At 43.8% G+C, this 15764-nt stretch overlaps 1 pseudogene across 1 annotated transcript in view; it reads left to right on the top strand.

Annotated features, from left to right (window-relative positions):
- LOC310878360 (gamma-aminobutyric acid receptor subunit rho-2-like) overlaps positions 1 to 15764 on the top strand; it is a 100774-nt pseudogene that overhangs the window by 28226 nt on the left and 56784 nt on the right. The window contains exon 3 of the transcript in view: positions 15289 to 15350. The product of the transcript in view is annotated as a gamma-aminobutyric acid receptor subunit rho-2-like (transcript). The remainder of the gene's footprint in view (positions 1 to 15288; positions 15351 to 15764) is intronic.

Raw genomic sequence — 15764 nt, forward strand, 5'->3', positions numbered from 1 at the left:
TTTTCAAACAGGAACAAAAGTGCAATATTAACCGTTGAAATGAAGTGGTGTGAAAGTCATAAGCTTCCATAAGAAAACAAATACTGGGTGTGTGTGTTGAAAAATCAATAAAAACAATTTAATAATAATAAGAAAACAAATACTGAAGTAAAGTACAGATAATGCCACTACTGGAAATCACACTAGTTCAATCACCGTATGTTCGGGAAAGTTTGCATCAATCACTTGTCCCAATTAACTGATGTAGTCGACTGCTTTTTAATCCAGGCTCGATGATGCCGGGCATGGAATTTAATTAAATATGCCATCAGATAACGTGTCGGGTGAATTTTTTTTTAAGCACTGCCTGTTTACCAAAACATCACCCTTGCAGCCCTGCTGTCTTGTTATCGTCTGCCATTTTAATGAGCATCTCCAGAGTGTGTGTGTGTGTGTGTGTGTGTGTGTGTGTGTGTGTGTGTGTGTGTGTGTGTGTGTGTGTGTGTGTGTGTGTGTGTGTGTGTGTGTGTGTGTGTGTGTGTGTGTGTGTGTGTGTGTGTGTGCACACCTTGGCAGGGGCACAGCCATCTGAGGCTGTCCGGCAGGCAATATGTGATTAGGTTGGAAACCGCGGCTTGTCCAAACAAAACACATGTCGGAGAGTCACCTATTCTATAATGAGTTTGCAAACTTTGATTGTGTACTAATTGTGACGACATTTGCCAATGCAACTATAGTAGTCTCAATGTGTTTACAAAGAATCTACTTCCTTCGCCGTCTAAGATCCTTCGGTGCTAGTAGACGGATTCTGCTTTTGTTTTTCACTTCTGTTATTATGAATGTTCTTCAGTACTGTAGTACCACCTGGTATGGATGTTTGTCTGCAGCCCTAAAGTCACAACTGCTGCAACAACTGAACATTTTGTTCAAAGATTGTTGGACAACAACTTCAGAAACTTTATACATCCACATATGACAACAGCATCCTAAGGTTAGCAAGGAATATCACCTCTAATACTAAGCATGTGTTGTATGGAGAATACAGGTTGCTGCCTTCAGGAAGGAGATATGGTGTACCAGCATACAATAAGGTCAGACTAAAGAGGTCCTTTTGTCCACCAGTCGACCTTGAGGCTTAATCAGGAGATGTAGTAGCCACGGGGTAATCTAAGCGGTGGATATTGCTCTTGTCTTCATGTCTTTATGTGTGTAAATTGTCTTGTTCTTTGTGTTTATGTCAAATGTGTGTATATGTGTTCTGCATACTTGGCTGCTGGGTTGCAAGTAGTGTGAACTGACAATAAAGTACTATATCATATCATGTCACTTTGGGAGGCTGTCAGAACAAGGAGGTCATCGACAGGTCTCCTCCAGGTCTGCTCAAGAGGGGGGGGGGGGGGGGGGGGGGGGGGGGGGGCGCAACAACGCAAGCGTCGTGTGCACAAAACCAGCACGCAACGCAACAAATTCACGGGACCGCGCTCACGTAAACACGCTTGCGTTGTCGCGACTTCGTTGTCGCGACTTCTCTCCCCAGTGCTCCTCCGCGCAAAAACGTAGGTCTCGTTGGAAACTAACTATAGGCGCGTTAAATCGCTTCACGTTTGAAAGGCCCTTAAGGCACCAAGCCAGAGATTAGTTGTCATAGACAAGTGAGGAGAACGCTAAGATTAATAGGGGACATGCAGGAAGCATATTTGTGAAGGAAAGTTGATGATAATAATTAGAATAAAGAGTGAGACTTTATAAAACATTTAAACCAAGGACTTTGCCCCCAAGGTTTCCGAGACATAAATGAAACTGATTATGAGTAATTTTGAGTGTGCATAAATCCAGTAGGCTATCGTTGAATAATAATAAAGATATATCAGGGTTCCTGCTGGGCGTATGTGTGATGGTAGAGTTACTATACTGTGTTGTATGGCTCAACCCCCTTCATATTCAGTAGATCCTGTAAACCTTTGGTGGCCAGATGTAATTTCCTGGGGTCTAGTAGGACTATTTCTATCGCTATATCGCTATACAATTGTGTAAAACAATACATATGTAGCCCCATGTTCGAATGCCCGAATAGCTAACATCGCTAAAATGAAAGAAACCGTCAAATGAAAAGAAAATTAACGCTTTACCTAAAACATGAACCTTGGTTGGAAAAAAAACTAAAGTTGTCCTTTAAACTTGGATTTTCTTGGCCGATCCTAAGTTTTGAATGAGTGTAAAACTATTTTGGCCCGTTACTTTTTGGATTCATTGTGCAGAAAAGGGTAAGAAGCGTTCCTTTTGTGGAAACATGTGCCGTTTCTGACCCGCGGTGGGGGAGGGGCCCAGGGTGTGACCTCATCTCAGTGTAGGGAGAGGGCACTTTGAGCCCTGCCTCTATTGTTAAAGAGGCAGGGATTACTCAGTCTGTGTCTCATAGGAGGGCTGTGGGCAGTTTAGAAACAGTCTTCCAGTGACATCATCATTAGGCAGATTTTTTTTAAACAAGATTGTTTTACAAAAATATTTAGATTTTCATTATCGTGAGAACGATGGCTTCCATTTTCACATTTCAACTTTTCAGGACTATAGAAAGCCTGCAGTTTCTATTAGCTTGTATTCCCCATCGATGATGTCACTGGAAGACGGTTTCTGAACTGCCCACAGCCCTCCTATGAGACACAGACTGAGTAGAAAGAAATTGCACCATTCTTTTCATGATTATTAGTGAGGACCTATTATATGAAGATAGGTTGAAAAGTGGTGAAGTGGTCCTTTAAGTACATTTTGATGCCAATACTTGTTTCACGTTTACTCAAGTATATTTTGAACTCTGGGATCTTACTTGTAGCAGAGTATACGTAGTTCTACATGGCAATATTGATAGGTTTTGTTCCACCACTGCTGGAAGACGACGTGGCGTGTCAGCCGAAGGGACGTTATGTGTCCAGAGCTCATATACTTCCCCTGTCAGTCAGACCTTAGGGAGGTTGTGTCCAGAGCTCATATACTTCCCCTGTCAGTCAGACCTTAGGGAGGTTGTGTACAGAGCTCATATACTTCCCCTGTCAGTCAGCCCTTAGGGAGGTTGTGTACAGAGCTCATATACTTCCCCTGTCAGTCAGCCCTTAGGGAGGCTATGTGTCCAGAGCTCATATACTTCCCCTGTCAGTCAGACCTTTAGGGAGGTTGTGTACAGAGCTCATATACTTCCCCTGTCAGTCAGCCCTTAGGGAGGTTGTGTCCAGAGCTCATATACTTCCCCTGTCAGTCAGCCCTTAGGGAGGCTATGTGTCCAGAGCTCATATACTTCCCCTGTCAGTCAGCCCTTAGGGAGGTTGTGTCCAGAGCTCATATACTTCCCCTGTCAGTCAGACCTTAGGGAGGTTGTGTACAGAGCTCATATACTTCCCCTGTCAGTCAGCCCTTAGGGAGGTTGTGTCCAGAGCTCATATACTTCCCCTGTCAGTCAGACCTTAAGGGAGGTTGTGTACAGAGCTCATATACTTCCCCTGTCAGTCAGACCTTAAGGGAGGTTGTGTACAGAGCTCATATACCTCCCCTGTCAGTCAGACCTTAGAGCAAAGAGCAGAGGGAAATATATCCATCAGGTGTTGTTTTCCTCTGAGCACAGCAGAACTGTGACTGACAAACAAATAACGATAAACCCCACCACGACCTTTATCGCACATACAGTAGAATGTATACAGTACGTCTCAAATGGGTTTTGGGTTATCAGAGTTCTCAAATTCTAGTCCAGTAGAGCCCAGTTATGGCCAGGCCTTAATAAAATAACTCTATTCTGGCTCAATGTAAAAAATGAAAAAAAACAAAAAGCTTAACTAACGACGTGTCACTAAGTAATATCAAAGGTAGTGTTTTGGCCTTCTGTACACAACATTGGAAACGTTGTTTTTCCCCCAAAGTCGTGAAGCCTAATTTGACGTTTGAAACAAATAAATAACAAATAAGTCAGTGCAAGTCCATCTTCAACCGCTTGATGTTGTTAATGCACTTTAGCTTTCTAGGGCAGTGCACACTTGTTGCTGAACCAGCTCACAAACGAGCAACTCATTGCTTTAATCTGCGTCTACCGTAGCTAAACCCAGATCAGTATTCTACTCTGGGGAAAAAACATCTCCCCAGAACTAAAGAAAAAAATGGATTTATTATTATTTCCGCGCTACTGGTTAGCGGCTAGGTTTAAGTGATTCATTCGTCTCTCTTTTTCCCCCACAACCGCCTCTTAGAAATGTACACAGAAAGTCTGCTCCAAATATCTCTGGGCCTGTTCCGTTTCATAGATCCTGCACCGCATGAAGGCTAAGTTCCCCCTGAGGAAATGTTCACTAAACCCACGTACTGCAGAGGATCCCCAGATCACCCAAGTGCAACGTTAGAAGGATTCCCAAAAGATAGGAGGATTTCTAGGAGGCCCTGCTGGCATGCGATGATGCCATGCTGTAGAATTTAGATGATGTAGAATTATTCTATTCTAAATTAGACTTGTTTATTAACCCATTTAGACCTGAGGACGATTCTACAAATGCCATCTAAATCCTGACAGTTTTGTGTCAGTGGTTCTCAAACATTTTCATGTCAAGGACCCCCAAAAATATATTAAATTGACCGCACCCAGAAGCAAAAGATTTGAGTTCAAAACGTTCACTCTGAAAGAATATATTCAAAGATTTGTGCCACATTTTCACTATTTTTCAAAAATAGCAGACCTACAAGCTCATAGCACAGCTCTCTGTGCCGCGCTATGAGCTTGTAGATCTGCTATTTTTCAGTAGTTAAAGTATAACATATTGCTTAAAACACCAAAAGGGGTTCCCGCCCAAAATGGGCTAAAGAGCTGGAAGCTGGAGAGACATTAGGACCCCTGTATTAGAGGGTCTAATTCGAGTGGAAAATTGAGTGGCAATAAGTGAGTTTAATGTCGTTTAAGGGTAATTTAATGCCATAGGACTTCTCTGTCTGGATGTATTGGGCTGGCAAGGACAGAAACTGTCAGAAAAGTACTTTTAGGCGCACGGTGGCACAGTTGGTAGTGCTGTCGCCTCACAGCTACATAGAAGGTCCTGGGTTCGATTCCCGCTCGGGGCGCTGTGGGTGCTGGCAGCGTGTTTCCTCCTCCGCGTCATCAGTGCCCATACCCGAAGGCGGGGTTGGCGAAAGGGCCTTTCTGTGTGGAGTTTGCATGTTCTCCCTGTGTCCCCTAGGATAGGTACCCTCACAAAAACATGCTGTAATCCTGGTCTCTAAACTGCCTCCCCCTGGCCAGCCGGGGCGCCTGATGGAGGGGAAAGGAACTGGTTGGAATAACGTGTTCCTTCCACGCGCTACGTCCAACCAGGGAAACTCCCCCCTGTCAGGTGTAAAGGAGCAACTTGGACACTCAAGCATGAAGGAAGCATGAGTTAAGTCCGTTGCTCTCCCCAGGTTGGCGGAGGGTGTGTAGAGCCCAGGATCACATTAGATGATTGACACAGGGGTGAAAAATGGGTTACAAAATCGTGGGACAAAAAATATATATAAAAAAAAAAAAGTACTTTTCTTTGCACCCTCGGTAGGCGTTCCCGCATAACTTCTGGGTATGATGATGACGTCACATGCACACCCTCTACTGTATATACAGTAGAGTCTACTGTATATACAGTAGGCGTTCTTTGGAGGGAACAAAAAAGGAACCTATGACAAATTGTAAGAGAAACTGTTTTAGTCTAATCATCGTCTCATGAAATATGTGATGTCGTCTCAATGTCCCACCATTGATATCATTTTGGTGTTTTAACTAAACATTATGTTATGATTTAGCTATTGAAAAATAGCAGATCTACAAGCTCATAGCGCGCCACCGAGTGGCGCGCTATGAGCTTGTAGTTCTGCTATTTTTGAAAAATCGCAAACATTTCAGAAAACTGGAGGATTTAGAAGAATTCTTTTAGATGTTGAGGTCAGGCCTAAATGGGTTAATGCCTTCCTAGTCGGTAGTTTCACACTTACAGAAAATGTTCCAAAAATAGCAGATGTATAAGCTTGCACTCTGAAGCTTGTACGTATATCTGCTACTTCTGAACAGGCAACGCACAGATGGTTTTAAGTACCCATTCTGACCTGAGATCAGATTCATACGAGGTTTCCGCCGGACACACACTGGTCTGATGAACCCATTCTGACCTGAGATCAGATTCTAAAAATGTCAGTCGCTCTTCGATTTTTCAAAAATAGCAGACCTACAAGCTCGTATCGCGCCACTCGGTGGCGCGATATGAGCTTGTAGATCTGCTATTTTTCAATAGCTAAAGCATAACACGATGCTGACACCAAAATGGGTGCCCGGTCAGAATGGGTGAATGGCGCTTAATACGCAATGATTTAAACACGTTTTCTCGTCTAATTTCCACACAGAAAGTTCAGTATACTGTCCACAATCAGTGGACCGTACTTGTGCAGTACTTGTCTATGTTATCTTATGTTATGTTATCTATCTTTTTATGTCATGCATTGCATGCAGTGTTGTTTTTGGCAGCAAATTTTAGTTTTAGTTTTAGTCATAGTCTTTTGAATATAGTTTTCACTTAGTTTTAGTCACATTTTATTTTAGTCACGTGGAATGTGTTAGTGTTAGTCTAGTTTTAGTCGACTAAATGTCACACGATTTTAGTCGACTAAATCTACAGTTGATTTAGTCGACTAAAATGTATTTTGGCGGGTCTTGATGCCGTCGTAAATGAGTGTTTTTACACTTGCTGAAAATAGCCAATCTACAAGCTCACAACGCGTCGCAACGCGACGTGTTGTGAGCTTGTAGATTGGCTATTTTCACCATGCAACCAAGTGTAAAATGTATACTGGTTTTCTTGTCCACTAGTTCCTTCCTAACATTTTAGTCGACGAAATTGTCAGTATATTTAGTCTTAGATTTAGTCATCGTAGCTTAGTTTTCATTTAGTTTACATTTGTTTTTGTCAGTGAAAATAGGTAGTCGACGAACATTTTTTGTCTTAGTTTTAGTCGACGAAAACAACACTGATTGCATGCACTGCTTTCACGTCTGTTTGTATGTGTGACGCATGTCATCTCTTTGATGCAAAGCACTTGGCATTTTCAGTTTGAATGTGAAATAGTTATTCCAAACATATAATAATAATAATAATAAACTTTATTTATATAGCACCTTTCATACATAAATGTAGCTCAAAGTGCTTTACAGAGCAGAAAAGATAATAAAAACAAAAGCAAAACAAAACAGCATTAAAACAGGCATGCAGTTAAAACAATAGGACAATAACGCAGTGTCAAATCAGGAGAAGGCAGTGGTACAAAGATAAGAACAGATAAAATAAGGCAACGACATTAAAAACAAGCAGTAATACAATACAGTGAGGACGTGAATAACAAAAAATAAAAGATCACTTAAAAGCAATGTTGTAGAAGTGGGTCTTGAGCTGAGCTTTAAAAATGTCTACAGAGGCTGCCTGACGAAGGTACAGAGGGAGCTTGTTCCATGCCGACGGCCCGTAGAAGCAAAAAGCTGCTTCCCCGTATTTTTTTGTTGCCATTTTTTTAGGCAAAGCGAGCAGGCCAGCAGTGGAAGACCTTAGGGGGGCGGTTTGGGACATATTTAGGCAGGCAGTCATGTAGGTAGGAAGGTGCAAGACCATTGAGAGCTTTATATAGGAGAATAAGAGGCCATTCAATGCTTTAGAAGCACAAAGGATGATTCAGTTGTACATTACTTAAAACCTGGCACAGAGTAGCTCAAAACACTAGACTGATGGGTAATGGCAGCATTTTGGCAGTGTATTCGAGTCTGCTAGCGATAACGACCTGGGCTAATTAGCCTTCACGCAACCTGCAGCGTTATGAATACAGTGTTCTATAATGCAATGTTCCTTTAGTTTACATAAAAGAAACATTATTTTTGTGCACATTAAAGGTTCAAAGGCGGTTCAGATCTGTGGCGAACAAAAGCTCTCGGCTTTTTTGTTATTGTCATTCCATACAAGTACAGAACAAAATGTTATCCAGGACCAGGTTTGAGAAAAAAAAAAATCATAAAATTGAATATCAGCCCTCAAGCTATTAGCTATACTATTAGCTACTATTATGGTCGGTGGACGTTGTAAAGACATTTGTTTCGCTTAAAGGGCATGCAACCTGGCAACTACTCTTTAGCTACTTGCGGGGGAGAGGCCACATGGAGGCTGTTTTCTTCTCCTCCTGGAGAAGAAGACTGCAGCAAGCCAGTGTTCTCCTCCTGGAGAAGAAGACTGCAGCAAGCCAGTCTTCTCCCCCTGGAGGAGAAGAAGACTGCAGCAAGCCAGTCTTCTCCCCCTGGAGAAGAAGAAGACTGCAGCAAGCCAGTCTTCTCCCCCTGGAGAAGAAGAAGACTGCAGCAAGCCAGTCTTCTCCCCCTGAAGAAGAAGACTGCAGCAAGCCAGTCTTCTCCCCCTGGAGAAGAAGAAGACTGCAGCAAGCCAGTCTTCTCCCCCTGAAGAAGAAGACTGCAGCAAGCCAGTCTTCTCCCCCTGGAGAAGAAGACTGCAGCAAGCCAGTCTTCTCCTCCTGGAGAAGAAGACTGCAGCAAGCCAGTCTTCTCCCCCTGGAGGAGAAGAAGACTGCAGAAAGCCAGTCTTCTCCCCCTGGAGAAGAAGAAGACTGCAGCAAGCCAGTCTTCTCCCCCTGGAGAAGAAGAAGACTGCAGCAAGCCAGTCTTCTCCCCCTGGAGGAGAAGAAGACTGCAGCAAGCCAGTCTTCTCCCCCTGGAGAAGAAGACTGCAGCAAGCCAGTCTTCTCCCCCTGAAGAAGAAGACTGCAGCAAGCCAGTCTTCTCCCCCTGGAGGAGAAGAAGACTGCAGCAAGCCAGTCTTCTCCCCCTGGAGGAGAAGAAGACTGCAGCAAGCCAGTCTTCTCCCCCTGGAGGAGAAGAAGACTGCAGCAAGCCAGTCTTCTCCCCCTGGAGAAGAAGAAGACTGCAGCAAGCCAGTCTTCTCCCCCTGGAGAAGAAGAAGACTGCAGCAAGCCAGTCTTCTCCCCCTGAAGAAGAAGACTGCAGCAAGCCAGTCTTCTCCCCCTGAAGAAGAAGACTGCAGCAAGCCAGTCTTCTCCCCCTGGAGGAGAAGAAGACTGCAGCAAGCCAGTCTTCTCCCCCTGGAGAAGAAGAAGACTGCAGCAAGCCAGTCTTCTCCCCCTGGAGAAGAAGAAGACTGCAGCAAGCCAATCTTCTCCCCCTGGAGAAGAAGAAGACCGCAGCAAGCCAATCTTCTCCCCCTGGAGAAGAAGAAGACTGCAGCAAGCCAGTCTTCTCCCCCTGGAGAATGAATACAGTGTTCTATAATGCAATGTTCCTTTAGTTTACATAAAAGAAACATTATTTTTGTGCACATTAAAGGTTCAAAGGCGGTTCAGATCTGTGGCGAACAAAAGCTCTCTGCTTTTTTGTTATTGTCATTCCATACAAGTACAGAACAAAATGTTATCCAGGACCAGGTTTGAGAAAAAAAAAAAATCATAAAATTGAATATCAGCCCTCAAGCTATTAGCTATACTATTAGCTACTATTATGGTCGGTGGACGTTGTAAAGACATTTGTTTCGCTTAAAGGGCATGCAACCTGGCAACTACTCTTTAGCTACTTGCGGGGGAGAGGCCACATGGAGGCTGTTTTCTTCTCCTCCTGGAGAAGAAGACTGCAGCAAGCCAGTGTTCTCCTCCTGGAGAAGAAGACTGCAGCAAGCCAGTCTTCTCCCCCTGGAGAAGAAGAAGACTGCAGCAAGCCAGTCTTCTCCCCCTGGAGGAGAAGAAGACTGCAGCAAGCCAGTCTTCTCCCCCTGGAGGAGAAGAAGACTGCAGCAAGCCAGTCTTCTCCCCCTGGAGAAGAAGAAGACTGCAGCAAGCCAGTCTTCTCCCCCTGGAGAAGAAGACTGCAGCAAGCCAGTCTTCTCCCCCTGGAGGAGAAGAAGACTGCAGCAAGCCAGTCTTCTCCCCCTGGAGAAGAAGAAGACTGCAGCAAGCCAGTCTTCTCCCCCTGGAGAAGAAGAAGACTGCAGCAAGCCAGTCTTCTCCCCCTGGAGAAGAAGAAGACTGCAGCAAGCCAGTCTTCTCCCCCTGAAGAAGAAGACTGCAGCAAGCCAGTCTTCTCCCCCTGGAGAAGAAGACTGCAGCAAGCCAGTCTTCTCCCCCTGGAGAAGAAGAAGACCGCAGCAAGCCAGTCTTCTCCCCCTGGAGAAGAAGAAGACCGCAGCAAGCCAGTCTTCTCCCCCTGGAGAAGCAGACTGCAGCAAACCAGTCTTCTCCCCCTGGAGAAGAAGAAGACTGCAGCAAGCCAGTCTTCTCCCCCTGGAGAAGAAGAAGACTGCAGCAAGCCAGTCTTCTCCCCCTGGAGAAGAAGAAGACTGCAGCAAGCCAGTCTTCTCCTCCTGGAGAAGCAGACTGCAGCAAGCCAGTCTTCTCCCCCTGGAGAAGAAGAAGACCGCAGCAAGCCAGTCTTCTCCCCCTGGAGAAGAAGAAGACTGCAGCAAGCCAGTCTTCTCCCCCTGGAGAAGAAGAAGACTGCAGCAAGCCAGTCTTCTCCCCCTGGAGAAGAAGACTGCAGCAAACCAGTCTTCTCCCCCTGGAGAAGAAGACTGCAGCAAGCCAGTCTTCTCCTCCTGGAGAAGCAGACTGCAGCAAGCCAGTCTTCTCCCCCTGGAGAAGAAGAAGACTGCAGCAAGCCAGTCTTCTCCCCCTGGAGAATCAGGGCTGTATTTTGCGTGTCTTAAGTACCAGGTCTTATTCCCTAACTTGAGTAAACTAAAGACCTGGAGGAGGCGTGATCAATGCCATTTGGCTATTCTGAGTGGCCAAAGAGCATTGACCACGCCTCCAGGTCTTTAGTTTACTCAAGTTAGGTAATAAGACCTGGTACTTAAAGGTATATTCAGTGATTTCACTTAATTCAAATATCACTTATTTTTTTGTTTTGTGATTTTGTGATACTCCTCCCTACTATAGAGTGTGCTGGCCATATAAGGAGTTCCTCCCTGTCCCCAGTTAACCCCTGGGGGTCAAAAAACCATAGGTTTCGTTTTTGAATCTCTATCCTGATTGGACGAAAGGCTGGGTCCCACAGCCAAAAACGAAACCTAAGGTTTTTTGAGTGAAATCACTGAATATACCTTTTAAGACACGCAAAATACAGCCAGAAGACTGCAGCAAGCCACCCGGCTTGCAAGCCAGTAGGGGCGGTGGTGGCTCAGGGTTATAGAGTGGCCGGATGGTAACCGCAAGGTTGCCAGTTCAAACCCTGTGGGCTCCCCCAGAGTTAGTGTCGAAGTGTCCCTTGAGCAAGGCACTGAACCCCTAATTGCTCCCGATGTGCTGGTTGGTGCCTTGCATGGTTTCCGCTGCCATCGGTGTGTGAATGTGTGTGTGAATGGGTGAATGTAATGCACAATCTATGTAAAGCGCCTTGGATAAAGGCGCTATATAAATGCACCATTTACCATTTACAGTGTGACAATGACACACTGGACTGGCTTTCTGCAACGGAGTTGAAGGTCTTAAAGGACAGACTGTACGACAGAAGAATAAGCTACTATTATTAGCTACTATTACTAGCACCGTTGCTGTACTAATTATCTTGACAGGAGTGAAATAAACATGTCAATGCTGCAACAGATTTAACCCATTCTGACCTGAGATCAGATTCTAAAAATGTTCTTCTACATCCTGACAGTTTTCTGAAAAAGCTATGTTTCTATGTCAGTCGTTTCGATTTTTCAAAAATAGCAGAGCCTACAAGCTCTTAGCGCGCCACTCGGTGGCGCGCTATGAGCTTGTAGATCTGCTGTTTTCCAATAGCTAAAGCATGACATGATTCTAACACCAAAATGGGTTCCCGTTCAGAATGGATTAAATACAAGAATACATTAGTTAATTTGAAGATGAAGTGTTTACAGATCATTGATAGCTTGGAATTCTGCCCATGCCACATTGGAAACTGGAAAGTGCTCTTTAGTCTTTAGTGGGGCGTTTACGACAATGTTGAGGTACTTTGACTTTACATGACTTTTTACAATTTACTTTATTCTTCTACTCAATGTCTGTTTGTTTTACTCCACTACATTTATTGTGGCAGCTTTAGTTAGTAATTAAGTTGCAGATAAGATCTAGATTATTAATAATTATGAATCAATACTCAAATGTTTGGATGTGATGCGTTGTTGTGAGCTTGTGGATCAGCTATTTTCATGTGAGCTTTTGGATCAGCTATTTTCAAATAGTCCAAAAGTATTAACGTTGAATATAGAGGTTGCATTATGAGTTTCTAGAACGGCTCGTTTTGCTGCTGTTGCTCTATTTTTGTGTGACACTGTAGTATGATGAAAAAAATTTATAAAACAATAAAACCTTATACTGTATATGGAGATACGTTAATGTTCTACACAGAGTTGAGCGGGGCGGGCACCCCTTTTGATGTTAGCATCATGTTATGCTTTAGCTATTGAAAAATAGCAGATCTACAAGCTCATAGCGCGCCACCGAGTGGCGCGCTACGAGCTTGTAGGTCTGCTATTTTTGTAAAAATCGAAGAACAACTGACATTTTTTAGAATCTGATCTCAGGTCAGAATGGGTTAATCAGACCAGTGTGTGTCCAGTGGAAACCTCGTATGAATCTGATCTCAGGTCAGAATGGGTTAACACATTTTGCATAATGAGCATATACTGCCTACTTTCTTTTTTTACATTTATTGTTTTTTTTTTTGTTTTTTTTTTGTTTTTTTATTCCTTCATATATTTTTTTAATTCCGGACTTGTAATAGAGTAGCCTATTTCTACATTGCAGTATTGATACTTTTACTTAAGTAAAACAAAAATGAAGTACTTCCCCCCCACCACCACCACTGGCATTTCATGCTATTGTTGCTCATGTGATTGAAGAATAATCCCAAAGCATCGTCATGTTAACAGTAACAGATCCCATCACATACAGTAGAGATCCTATCACATACAGTAGAGAGATCCCATCACATACAGTCAGTCCCACATCTCAATGGCCTCGGGGAGCTACAGTATAATCTAGCATTTATAGCATTAATCCCTTCTGGCCGGGAACCCCTGTTGGTGTTTCAAGCATCATGTTATGCTTTAGCTATTGAAAAATAGCAGATCTACAAGCTCATAGCGCGGCACCGAGTGCCGCGCTACGAGCTTGTAGGTCTGCTATTTTTTTTTAAACGTGAAAATGTGGCGCAAGCCTTTGAATATATATATACTTTCAGTGCAAACGTTTTTTAACTCAACTCTTTTCTTCTGTGGGGGGGGGGGGGGGGGGGTCCCTGGAACAACATATTTTCAGATGGGGGTCGACGACCAAATACATATAATTTTTGGGGTCCTTGACATGAAATATTGAGAACCACTGATATAGAAACATGAGGTATTTCAGAAAACTGTCAGGATTGAGAAGATTTTTTTAATTTCGACGTCGGGCCTAAATGGGTTAATCTCCTTGGATTATAGACTGCACACACATGTATAGATAGATGAGTGATGTAAAGTGGTGCAAATCGCTCGCAAATCTTATCCATGCGGACCGCTATCATGCTCTGTGTGTGTGTGTGTGTGTGTGTGTGTGTGTGTGTGTGTGTGTGTGTGTGTGTGTGTGCGTGTGTGTGCGTGTGTGTGTGCGTGTGCGTGTGCGCGCGCGTGCGTGCGTGTGTGTGTGCGTGCGCGTGTGTGCACTGTACGTTACATTTCCAACGAGACCAAAGTGGATGACATCATTGCTGTCAGGGGAGTGGGGGGGGGGGGGGACGTAGCAGATTTCACCCATTCTGGGTTTGTGTTTTAAGCATCATGTTATACTTTAGCTTTTGAAAAATAGCAGATCTACAAGCTCATAGCGCGGCACCGTAGAGCTGGTAGATCTTCAGCAAGTGTAAAATCTTTAAGACGGCATCAAGGCCAGACAAAATGCATTTCAGTCGACTGAATCTACAGTTGATTTAGTCGACTAAAATCGTATTATATTTTAGTCGACTAAAACTAGACTAACACTAAAACATTCCCGGTGACTAAAATGTGACTAAAACTAAATGAAAACTATTCAAGAGACTATAATACGACTAAAACTAAAATAAAAATTTGCTGCCAAAAACAACACTGAAATTTAAACTTGTTCACCAGGTCTGCCTACTGAAGAAGCATAAAATGAGTTATCCCATTCTGAACGGGAACCCATTTTGGTGTTAGCATCATGTTATGCTTTAGCTATTGAAAAATAGCACATCTACAAGCTCATAGCGCGCCACCGAGTGGCGCGCTATGAGCTTGTAGGTCTGCTATTTTTGAAAAATCAAAGAACGACTGACATTTTTAGAATCTGATCTCAGGTCAGAATGGGTTAATGAATCAGACCAGTGTGTGTCCAGTGGAAACCTCGTATGAATCTGATCTCAGGTCAGAATGAGTTATATATCAATTGATTTCCCTAAAGGGACCGGCAGTAATATATATCATCAGCAGGCCGTCGTAGGAACGGCACTTACAAATTGCAATTACTGAACACCAATGGAAAAATATATATATGCTAAATAGTGAAAAGATATGTTATAGTAAGCCCCAGGAAATTCTTTGACCTTTATTTTATTATTTTAGCGTTTTTACAATGCCCTAGCCTCGGTACCAGGCTTTCATTTCATTAGCCTCGGTACCAGGCTTTCATTTTTGTTGGTGCTAAAATGTAAAGCCTGGAGGAACGCATTGGCCGCTCTGGTCTAAAAGTGGGAGTCAACCCTTCCGGGTGGGCGTCGCTCCAAATGATGTGACGTATAGCGCTGCACTAGGGGGAGAGGAGGGGCCGGGGGTGACGGACAGATCGATGAGATCCAATCAGGGCGTGCGCAAATCTCAGCCGCGACCCGCCCCTCTAGACCAGAAACCTAACACGTTAGCTCAGGCTAACAATGCCCTAACCCCTAAAAATGAGTTATTTAGGTAGTACATCAGCTCACACACATACACACATGTACTACAGCCGTACAGCGAGTCATCATATCATGATAAGAGAGATGATTACAAATTACAGTCAGAAGCCAGAAGTTAAGTTTAAAAAAAGAAAAAAAAAATAGCCAGGGGGTGCAGTGCTCCCCCTGTACCCCCCCCAAGCTCCGCCCATGCTGTCCGTATGTAGGGGTCAGAGGTGAAGTATCACATTTTTAAAGCAGTGATGCTGAAGAGCGGCTTTTCTACAGACATTCATAACAGGATTAACCAAAAAAAGAACAATAAAATAAAACACACCGTCTTTCCTTTTCTCTTTTGCCTACAGGTCCAGCTATTCCCGTAGGAGTGGACGTCCAGGTGGAGAGTCTGGACAGCATCTCTGAAGTGGACATGGTACGTTCTAAAAGGACCACGACAGTACAGGCTAAAACGAGCACTGTTGTTTTGGACAGCAGATTTAGATTTTAGTTTTAGTCATATTATAGGGCTGTATTTTGCCCATTTTGACCTGGGAACCATTCTGCAAAATGTCTTCTTAAATCCTGACTGTTTTCTTGAAAAAGCTGTTTTTCCTATGTCAGTCGTTCTCAAACACTTTCATGTCACTTTTCACGATTCTTCAAAAATAGCAGACCTAGAACAAAGAAAAGGAATAGCAGACCAAGCTCGTAGCGCGCCACTCGGTGGCACGCTACGAGCTTGTAGATCTGCTATTTTTTCAATAGCTAAAGCATTACATAATGCTAACACCAAAAGGGGTTCCCGCCGAAAATGGGTTAAGTACCAGGTCTTATTCCCTAACTTGAG

The sequence above is a fragment of the Protomyctophum parallelum genome (genome assembly GCF_964188405.1).
Source record: "Protomyctophum parallelum genome assembly, chromosome: 20".
Taxonomy (NCBI): Eukaryota; Metazoa; Chordata; class Actinopteri; order Myctophiformes; family Myctophidae; genus Protomyctophum; species Protomyctophum parallelum.